Below are 11,735 nucleotides of genomic sequence, written 5' to 3' on the forward strand. Positions count from 1 at the left end.
AACATGCAGGTACAGTACTAGCAAAGTGGAACATTGGGAATATGTTGTTGTTTTTAAGTCCCTGTACAAGACTTGCACACCTACACATTTTCCAGAACATCTGATAATCTGGAAGATCATTAGTGCAGCCATGCAGCTTTTTTGCAATAAATGGTACTAGAGTAAGAGTATTTAGTAGGTATATTTGGTTAATCACATTTTCCATTGCATGCTTACCTTTACATTTAATGATCCATGATTTCCTGCCTAAATGCCTTGGCATACTTAAACAATAGTTTGTTTGTGAATGTCTGTGTATTTGATACCCATATAGTACATTGAAGATAATTGCGTGTTAAGGGTGTGGCATATTTAATTTCAGTTGTGCTCCATTTACTATTTTCACATGAGTACTATCAAGAATGCTCTTGTCATTTAATTATAGAACTATAGTACATGCTGCACAACTATTATAACTTTCAATCATATTATGCATTAATAGACTGTGCCAACTCTGATTTAAATGACACACTCACTCACCAATGAGTCAATATTTGCAGTTCGGGACTCAAAATGAAATAACATTGACTGGAAATGGAGACATCCGGAGGCCTTGTGCATTTCAATGTTTGAGCAAGGAACAAAACCAAGGCCCTTTCTCCACCCACCCGTTGGAGGTTGGAGTGGGAGACACAGATAGCAAGGAACAAAACCAAGGCCCTTCCTCCACCCACCCACCCGTTGGAGGTTGGAGTGGGAGACACAGATAGCAAGGAACAAAACCAAGGCCCTTCCTCCACCCACCCACCCGTTGGAGGTTGGAGTGGGAGACACAGATAGCAAGGAACAAAACCAAGGCCCTTCCTCCACCCACCCACCCGTTGGAGGTTGGAGTGGGAGACACAGATAGCAAGGAACAAAACCAAGGCCCTTCCTCCACCCACCCACCCGTTGGAGGTTGGAGTGGGAGACACAGATAGCAAGGAACAAAACCAAGGCCCTTCCTCCACCCACCCACCCGTTGGAGGTTGGAGTGGGAGACACAGATAGCAAGGAACAAAACCAAGGCCCTTCCTCCACCCACCCACCCGTTGGAGGTTGGAGTGGGAGACACAGATAGCAAGGAACAAAACCAAGGCCCTTCCTCCACCCACCCACCCGTTGGAGGTTGGAGTGGGAGACACAGATAGCAAGGAACAAAACCAAGGCCCTTCCTCCACCCACCCACCCGTTGGAGGTTGGAGTGGGAGACACAGATAGCAAGGAACAAAACCAAGGCCCTTCCTCCACCCACCCACCCGTTGGAGGTTGGAGTGGGAGACACAGATAGCAAGGAACAAAACCAAGGCCCTTCCTCCACCCACCCACCCGTTGGAGGTTGGAGTGGGAGACACAGATAGCAAGGAACAAAACCAAGGCCCTTCCTCCACCCACCCACCCGTTGGAGGTTGGAGTGGGAGACACAGATAGCAAGGAACAAAACCAAGGCCCTTCCTCCACCCACCCACCCGTTGGAGGTTGGAGTGGGAGACACAGATAACAAGGAACAAAACCAAGGCCCTTCCTCCACCCACCCGTTGGAGGTTGGAGTGGGAGACACAGATAGCAAGGAACAAAACCAAGGCCCTTCCTCCACCCACCCACCCGTTGGAGGTTGGAGTGGGAGACACAGATAGCAAGGAACAAAACCAAGGCCCTTCCTCCACCCACCCGTTGGAGGTTGGAGTGGGAGACACAGATAGCAAGGAGGCAGATCCCTATGTAAATTTGTTCTGGGCTTGGTGGATGCAATGCAATTTGGTTGTATTTCACGGATGATCTCCCCTTGTTTGGCATTTAGGGGTGAACTTGGAGCTCGCAAGGACATGACTGAGAATGACTGAGGGAGAGTTTAGACTAACCACTCCAAGCCCTGGGGTTACTAATAGAGTTCCACAGTGGAAGTGTCATAATACCCATAAAACCTAGCAGTCAAACAGGGAAATGGTTCCAATCATTTTTCAACCATACATTTTTTAGAAATTCTTAAAATAAGGGCTGTGTTTTGTGTAGGCTTACCCTGGCTTTACGTTTGATAACCATGTAAATCTCTCTAGGACAAGGTGACTTTATCAATATATTCGGCTATATTTACTCTCAGATTCGAAAATGCTAATTAGCATCAACGTAGACATCATGCAAGACTACAAATTAATGCAAGCTCTGGCACGTCATCTCTAGCTGACACCTTTGCTAACAGGTATTGTGTCAATTTAAAACTTGAACAACACAGTTCACAGAATTTTCCATTTAAAGAAATGTTGCCAATTTATGAATTACAAAATTTTGTTAACATTAGGTAGTTAATCCAGAGAGTCTTACCTTTGCCTCGATTTGGCAGTTTTGTTCAGATCATCATGGCATTTGTAGTTCTTTATGATAGCCACATTAGCAGCTAATTAGCATTTCAGTGTTTTTGGGGGGGGCTAAATACAGGCGAATATATTGATAAAGTCACCTTGTCCTAGAGAGATTAACACGGTTCATAAAACGTCACGCTAGGGTAAGCCTACACGGAACAGACTGCTTATTTGAAGTGTTTCTAATATCCCCTATGGGAAAAATGAATGGTGGAAAAACGATTTCCTTGTTTGCCAACTAGGTTTTATGGGAATTATGACTCATATGACTTGTACTCTATATGCAATCTATGGGAATACTCCTTTGGGTGCACTGCTAATAAGACTAGATTTTCCCCTAGAACCTGAAGGTATTGTGTCCTTTGGGCTATGGTTATTCAAATTCAATTTAGTACAACTTATTTTATTAACCCTCTGCTAATTGTAGCCCGATCAATTGAATAACTGTCTAACATTCTGTCTCTTTCCTGTGAATGAACACTGTGGGAATGGGACTAGGAATGCTAGATGGGAATGTATGTGGCCAGGAAATGCTGAATGACTGATGAGGAGGGAAGAGGATATAACAACACACTTGTGAATGATTTTCAACACTACTGTTGTTTCAACAAGGTAGTACGGGCTGGTGGCAGTAGGGGTGGTGCCGTGGGAGTAGTTGTGGAGCAATAGGATGGAAACCTGATCCCATCCACTCTATCTGAGACTAATGTTAACACCTGCATGGCAGGGCATTCCACTGCTGCTTGGAACATTCCCTTATTCCCGGCCCTCTGAACATTCAGCCAATCAGAGGGATCACAGAGGGAGGGCAGGACGAGTTGTCATCAGCTCGTTCCTCTGCCACCACTATCTCCTATCTCATGCCGGTCTGTCAGTCAGTCACTCAGCTAGGGACATTACAGGTTAGCTTGCCAGGCCCAACACCTGCCTCCTTTGTTAATATTGTGGGGTCTGTGTGCAGGTCGACTGTGTGAAATTAGGATAAAATGTATTTTCTGTTGTGAATATTTGCCATGTACACATGTATGTTCTATGTTTGGAAGAAAGGGATAGGGGGATACCTAGTCAGTTGTACAACTGATTGCATTAAACTGAAATGTGTCTTCTGCATTTAACCCAACCCCTCTGAATCAGAGAGGTGCAGGGGGCTGCCATAATCGACATCCACGTCTTCCGCGCCAAGGGAACAGTGGGTTAACTGCCTTGCTCAGGGGTAGGACGACAGATTTGACCTTGTCAGCTCGGGGATTCAATCCAGCAACCTTTTGGTTACTGGCCCAACGCTCTAACCACTAGGCAGTGTTATCCCCAGTGTTTGTTCAAACTTGTAAGCTATGAGGTTAGTTAGGCCCACTGTTGTGTTATAACGCCAAAGGGTCGATTGATCTAATGGTGAACAAGTGAGCAGAGGGTTAAGCTACTCCCTTGTGATTAGACGCTCCATTTGATTTCACACTAATCCCTGTCAAACTTTCTCTTGGCACTTGTTGCATAATGGGGGCTAGCTGCACACACTGTAGTCTGCATGTGACTCTCCTCCAGTGAGGATTAGCGATAGCCTAGCGCAGAGTGGGGTAATTCGTGCTGCTGAGATAATGGACCCATGGACTCAATTTCCTGGGCTCTCAGACCAGTGCAGGTGGCTGGGGAGCTCAGGTTACATACCCCAGTGAAAGTTCCTCTCCAGCTCCCCCACCCCTCTGACAATCCCCCTTCCCGCTACTCCCTCCTCTTCCCTCTTCACCTCCTATTGCCATCCCTCACAATCTGAAAATTCCTGCGGATTATCCCTAATGCTTCTGACAGATGGACACACTTAATCTACCTCAGGCAGGCTGGGAATAAGTGGTACAACCTGTGAACAGGCAGCTCAGACAGCCACCTGTTAGGAACCCCTGTCACATGATAGGCTTGGTATCGCCACACTATCTGGTTTAAGACTGGAGAGAGAAGGCTGGCTCATCCAAATGCTTCCGCTTTCTGTTTCCTCCCTGCCATTCGTACAGATTGTCGAGGGGTGTCGAGTTAGAATAGGAGGTCTATTCTCCGAGGAAGAATTGGCTTAGAATGGTTACAAGGGGAAACGTATCATTCATTTGATTTATGTGGCACTTTTGCAAGGGCATTAAAGGGCTTTACATTGTAACTCACCTATTTCTGGCAGGAATATGTAGACTACATTGCAAGAGATCTCTGCAATGAGAGGGAAGGTGGCATATATTAAATAAAACAATCCAATCAGGGTAAACTTAAACATATTCAAGACCTTAAAACACAGCATGTGATTTTAAAAAGGTTTTCTTCAAACCTAAAGGTTTCAACCTAACAACCTGCATGGCCCAGCTGCCAGATGGCCGTCGTTGTTGAACTGTGAGTGTTTTACGTGTCCAGGGAACCTGAGAGTGCTTCCATGAGACCAGGACCCTGACCAGAACCCGACCAGACAACAGGTGAGCGGTTACGGTCACAGGCACATCTTATTGATATTCTAACCTATTGCACTTTCCCAGAGCACCATTCCCCCTGTGGACACACATTATTGCATTACAGGGCCTTTGGCTTTGATCGGCTGAATGCGAAGCAGATCGCAGGCAGCCGTGGAGGGCTAAACGGGAGCTAATGTAACCAGCGTGGCCATGAGGAGAAGAGAGAAAAGAGTGGGGCTCAAGCCTAGCACAATGACCTCTTTCAGAGCCTGTTGGTCGGGCTTATATATTAGAGAAGCTTGTACACAGCAGCAGTGAAATGAGCCGCTTTCCGAATCCAACACCTCTGTTTGACAGTTCCTAGGGCATTTAGGAGGCACGGATCACTGCCTTATACCCTGAACTGGAGCAGGCCGGTCAGCGGAGGTACAATCTATTGGATAGTCCCTTTATCCCTGCCTGGGTATGAGGGGCTTCTTCCTCTATATGGAACAGCACATTTCTCTAAGAGCTGGTGAAGGATTTCTGCCTTACACTGCTTTAGGTATCCTACGCGTTGTGGTTCACAGCAGTACATGAAAGTGAAGTTCATGCCATACAGAAACTCCTTTGGATTAATGTAGACACATCCCAATAATAATCTTTAATATGTCCTAGAATGCAATGAACTCACTACCTCACATTAGTTAAGACCTACCACCTACCTTCCACCATCATGTTGAGCTCAAGAAGCTTTTGCGTTTTAAATCATTTGGAATAAAAGACCATGTCAGGCTTCTTAGCTGCCATCGTAGGGGTTTAAGAAGGAAGGGATCTTTTCCCCTTTGCTGCTTGTAATCAGTGACTTCTCCTGTTTCTGCCGCACAAAGGTAGCACTGTTGGCCCTCTCTGAAGGAGTGGAGGCCGGCCACACAGCCTGAAGGCCCTCCCTGACCCTCCCCGCAGTCTGCTCAACCACCAATAGGCCTGGCCGGAGCACAAAAACAGCCACACTCCAACCCCAGCCCCTCAACCCTGGCAAGGCTGCCCCATAAGAGGCTAATGTCCCCTGCAAGGGGGAGAAAGAAGGAAGAAGGGGATGAATTGGTGGAGGAAGGGATGGGCAGGAAGGATGAGGGCATCCCCAATCGACCGTTACTCAGAAGCATCACAGGATCTTTGAGGGATTGAGGAAGAAAGTCAAACATCAGATAAAGGGGTGAGAGTGAAAAGTGACCTTCTAGAATTCTTCTAGTCTTGTGTCAGTAGTCAAGTGTTTTGAACCAAAACTCAAACGACTGAAAATTATGTTTAACCACAGCTCTGCTAAAAGTAGATTGAAAAAACAACACACTGATTATTGGCAAGGAGTACAGATTCAAAGTTTAAATAAATTCTCGACCACCATCTACCAGGTGTCGTCTGCAACTTGCCTCCGGCATCTTTCTTTTAAGCTTTTGATGGTTTATATATAAAGAAGTCTCGTGATTTTTTAAAAGATTCACAGAATCTTCCAAACTGCTCGTGATCCTGGGGTCTGCATCATAAGGGGTCACCAATTGGTCTGTTAAAGGAGGCTTTGGCAGCTGATGGAGCAGAGCACAGCTCAGTGACTGACTGGATGAATGAGTCCACACATGAATACAAGGGTATCCCACCACACAAAGGGGTACAGCTGGGGGTGTCTTTGAAACTGAAGGTTAATCTGGGGGAAAGGCTGGCAGCAGACACTCCTGGAAAAAAGCCCTCCAAAAACTCCAGACTTCCGAAAGTTCTAGGGGGAAAAGGAATGGGGGACGGTTGGGATGGCAGACTGGCTGGAAGTCAGCATCAACCCATTAACTGGTCCTGACAGCTTCCATGCAAGTTAAGAACCGATGAAAAGAGCTCTGTGGACAGGATTTTCCAGGGTTGCCGTTAGGCTGTGTTTGATCTTGAGGCGGCCGCGTTTGAAGTGCCCACCGCCACGTCTCTATTTGCCTTTTTAAGTCCTGTTGTGTTTGGTGGCAGTGCTGCTGCAGAGGACAGTTCCATTAACTCGCCATCGCAGCTTATGAATACACCTGATAGGTCATCCATCTCCACCAACACACACAGCAATACTACATCATCACTAACGTCCGTCATTGCTTTGCAATGGATTTCTGAATTGTGATCTGGGCTCATAGATTACACAACCTCGATTTCTGAAAATACAAGAGTTTCATTCTTTATTGTGCGGCGGAGTCTAACTTTTTTTGTGCCTTAAGCCAGGAAATCCTGGGTTGGCGTGCCGGCTTGGCTCCCTGTCTATTGTCTGGCCCCAGCCTCACTGGCCCCATTGATGTTCTCCATCCAGCTGTAAAATTGGGCAGGGACGAAACCCCCTCTGAAAACAAGATGTTGCCCCCCTTGGCTGGGTCAGTGCGGGCTAGAATGTGTGGTGTGGTGGGGGTGGGGGAATAAAAAACATGCCATGTTTGCTTCCTCTACTGTATCCCTATTCTTCCTGCCTGGACCTATTGAGTTTCATGGTGCATTTCCCCAGTCCACCACAGACATTCTGCAGCATTTAACAAGACCAGATTAGCACAACAGTCTTTGCAGGAACGTAGCCTCTCAGCACCCGAGACATTTCCTCAGGAAGTGAGTTTCTGCATAATCTGTACCTCCCACAACCCTGAAACAAAGTAAAAGGGGGGAGAGAAATAATGAGTCAATTACAGGTTTGATCTGTTCTGAGAGTGAACCAGTGCTATCAGAGGCACAGCCAGGCGAACAGAACAGGTGTGTCCACTGCACCGTTTAACACACTGCTGAAGTGTCTGCAGCTAAATGCCTTCTGAGGAGAATTCAACAGGGTGTCTTGGTTGTGTTCCAGATACACACATTCTGTACTGTTGATCTGCGTACAAGACCAAGATCCTTTCAAGATCATTACATCATATTGATGTGGTTCCTGGGAAGTTAATCAACTCTCCAGGCAATGTAAAGATTTGATATTCTGTGCAAGCCTGCGCAACATTTGTATAACTGGAAAATGCCCCTTACCTCCACTCCAGGAGGGTGTCTGGAACCAAAGCAGTATCAAGGTCCTCTATTTAGATGCTACAGATGCCTAGTGTTGAGAGGAAATAGATTTGAACTATGGCCCAAGTAAATACTTGGTTTGTAATTCACCCTCTTGCGGATTTCGCAATAATGGATAGATATTATTGGTGCGTCCGTCAGTCTCTCTTCCGGGTTTCATCCCAGAAGCGGTCATATCTGGATATCGTGCTTTTCCGCCAGAGCCTTTTTGGCCTTTTATCTCTGTCTGAGAGTATTCTTACATTTTCAAGTACAGACTGGAGACAGATTTCATTAACACATTTATCATATCTGGATATCGTGCTTTTCCACAGAGCCTTTTTGGCCTTTTTTATTTCTGTCTGAAATGTATTCTTACATTTTTCAAGCCTGGCCTTGGCTTGATTATTGTTTATTCCCAAATGAACATAGAATTCACCAGCTCTATGGAAGAAGGTCCGTTTGTAGTAGGCCTTAGACGCAAATAAACATACAGTTCTGTCGTAATTATGATATGTGGACTTTGAACAAATTAAATCACAATGTGAGCATGGCAAATGTTTTACTTAAAAAATCTTAATGTATACAGTTGAAGTTGGAAGTTTACATACACTTAAGTTGGAGTCATTAAAACTATTTTTTCAACCACCCCTCAAATGTCTTGTTAACAAACTATAGTTTTAGCACGTCGGTTAGGACATCTACTTTTTCAAACAAATAAATTCTTACATAGGTATTCCTCTTGTCCAGATGGGATAGGGCAGTGTGAAGTGTGATGGCGATTGCATCGTCTGTGGACCTGTTGGGGGGGTATGCAAACTGAAGTGGGTCTAGTGTGGCCAGTAAGGTGGAGGTGATATGATCCTTGACTAGTCTCTCAAAGCACTTCATGACAGAAGTGAGTGCTATGGGGCGGTACTAATTTAGTTCAGTTATCTTTGCCTTCTTGGGTACAGGAACAATGGTGGCCATCTTGAAGCATGTGGGGTCAGCAGACTGGGATAGGGAGCGATTGAATATGTCCATAAACACACCAGCCAGCTGGTCTGTGCATGCTCTGAGGATGCGGCTAGGGATGCCGTCTGGGCCAGCAGCCTTGTGAGGGTTAACACGTTTAAATGTTTTACTCACGTCGGCCACGGAGAAGGGGGGGCAGTCCTTGTTAGCAGGCCGGTACTGTATTATCCTCAAAGTGGGTGTTTAGTTTGTCTGGAAGCGTGACGTAACTGCTTTTCTTTTTGTAGTCCGTGATTTCCTATAGACTCTGCCACATACAGTTGAAGTCGAAAGTTTACATACATTTGGGTTGGAGTCATTAAAACTTGTTTTTCAACCACTCCACAAATGTTTTGCTATCAAACTATAGTTTTAGCAAGTCAGTTAGGACACCTACTTTGTGCATGACACATAACTGTTCCAATAATTTTTATAATTCACTGTATCACAATTCCAGTGGATCAGAAGTTTACATACACTAAGTTGACTGTGCCTTTTAAACAGCTTGGAAAATTCCAGAAAATGATGTCATGGCTTTAGAAGCTTCTGACAGTCATCTACTTCACAAAATAGATGGCATCATGAGGTAGGACAATTATGTGGATATGTTGAAGCAACATCTCAAGACATCGGTCAGGAAGTTAATGCTTGGTCGCAAATGGGTCTTCCAAGTGGACAATGACCCCAAGCATACTTCCAAAGTTGTGGCAAGATGGCTTAAGGACAACAAAGTCAAGGTATTGGAGTGGCCATCACAAAGCCCTGACCTCAATCATATAGAAAATGTGTAGGTAGAACTGAAAAACCGTGTGCGAGTAAGGAGGCCTACAAACCTGTCTCAGTTACACCAGCTCTGTCAGGAGGAATGGGCCAAAATTCACCCAACTTATTGTGGGAAGCTTGTGGAAGGCTACCCAAAACTTTTGACCCAGGTTAAACAATTTATAGGCAATGCTACCAAATACTAATTGAGTGTATGTAAACTTCTGACCCACTGGGAATGTGATGAAAGAAATAAAAGCTGAAATAAATCATTCTCTCTAATATTATTCTGACATTTCACATTCTCAAAATAAAGTGGTGATCCTAACTGACCTAAGACAGGGACGTTTTACTATCATTAAATATCAGGAATTGTGAAAAACTGAGTTTAAATGTATTTTGTTAAGTAATCTTCCGACTTCAACTGTCGGTCAGTCTTTTGTCAGCAGCCTTTTCCCAATCATTCAATGACCACTTTTACATGCTCACAGTATTCCAGATAGTAGCTCATATCCCAGTTAAGGTCTTATTCTGGATAAACTGTTTACATGCAACTTTGATGTCCCGCTCAAAGTATCTCTTTATCTGTGAATAAACAGAATATTCCTAATTTCAGTATATGGGTTAATTGGAATAGTAACTGAAATATGAACACTGACTGTAGGCCTATAACCTCTGACATGTACAGTAATAGTAACTCCTGCTGTTCTTGCAGTGAAATCATACAAATGCTCATTTTTGTCTTGAGAACAGGAGTGGAGAAATATGATTTCTTTCATTCAGCAAGTCTTGAGAAAATGTGAATGTGCATTTAATCTGTTATTTTTGACACTGTCATGCAAGTAGACAGTATTTCAACAACATAAAATATGCACCCAAGATGAACTAAATCAGAAATGTATTTTGTAATTTTCTCAGTTTTTAATTTCATTAAAACCGGTCAAGCAGATGACATTTGAACATTTTGCACAGGACCAATCTTTACACTGTTATTGCGTTTTCTCCCCAGTCCCTAAACGAAACAGACACATTTACCAGTGTTAACTAGATTAAGACATTATTCTGGTTAACACCACTTTAATTAGTCTTCTGGGGCATCAAGTTACGACAGAAGAAACGCTGCAGTAAACTATAGTAAACAAATGGCCTACCAAATGTCAGAAATTAATATGGCCTACCAAATGTCAGAAATTCTTATATGGCCTACCAAATGTCAGAAATTATTATATGGCCTACCAAATGTAGGAAATTATAATATGGCCTACCAAATGCAATAAATTATTATATGGCCTACCAAATGTAGGAAATTATTATATGGCCTACCATATGTCAGAAATTCTTATATGGCCTACCAAATGTCAGAAATTATTATATGGCCTACCAAATGTCAGAAATTATTATATGGCCTACCAAATGTCAGAAATTCTTATATGGCCTACCAAATGTAGGAAATTATTATATGGCCTACCAAATGTCAGAAATTATTATATGGCCTACCAAATGTAGGAAATTATAATATGACCTACCAAATGTCAGAAATTCTTATATGGCCTACCAAATGTCAGAAATTATTATATGGCCTACCAAATGTCAGAAATTATCATATGGCCTACCAAATGTAGGAAATTATAATATGACCTACCAAATGTCAGAAATTATTATATGGCCTACCAAATGTCAGACATTATTATATGGCCTACCAAATGTCAGAAATTATTATATGGCCTACCAAATGTAGGAAATTATTATATGGCCTACCAAATGTTAGAAATTATTATATGGCCTACAAAATGTAGGAAATTATTATATGGTCTACCAAATGTAGGAAATTATTATATGGCCTACCAAATGTCAGACATTATTATATGGCCTACCAAATGTCAGAAATTATTATATGGCCTATCAAATGTCAGAAATTATTATATGGCCTACCAAATGTAGGAAATTATTATATGGCCTACCAAATGTTAGAAATTATTATATGGCCTACAAAATGTAGGAAATTATTATATGGTCTACCAAATGTAGGAAATTATTATATGGCCTACCAAATGTCAGAAATTATTATATGGCCTACCAAATGTCAGAAATTATTATATGGCCTACCAAATGTAGGAAATTATTATATGGCCTACCAAATGTCAGA

This window comes from Oncorhynchus gorbuscha, linkage group LG02, assembly GCF_021184085.1.
Source record: "Oncorhynchus gorbuscha isolate QuinsamMale2020 ecotype Even-year linkage group LG02, OgorEven_v1.0, whole genome shotgun sequence".
Lineage (NCBI taxonomy): Eukaryota > Metazoa > Chordata > Actinopteri > Salmoniformes > Salmonidae > Oncorhynchus > Oncorhynchus gorbuscha.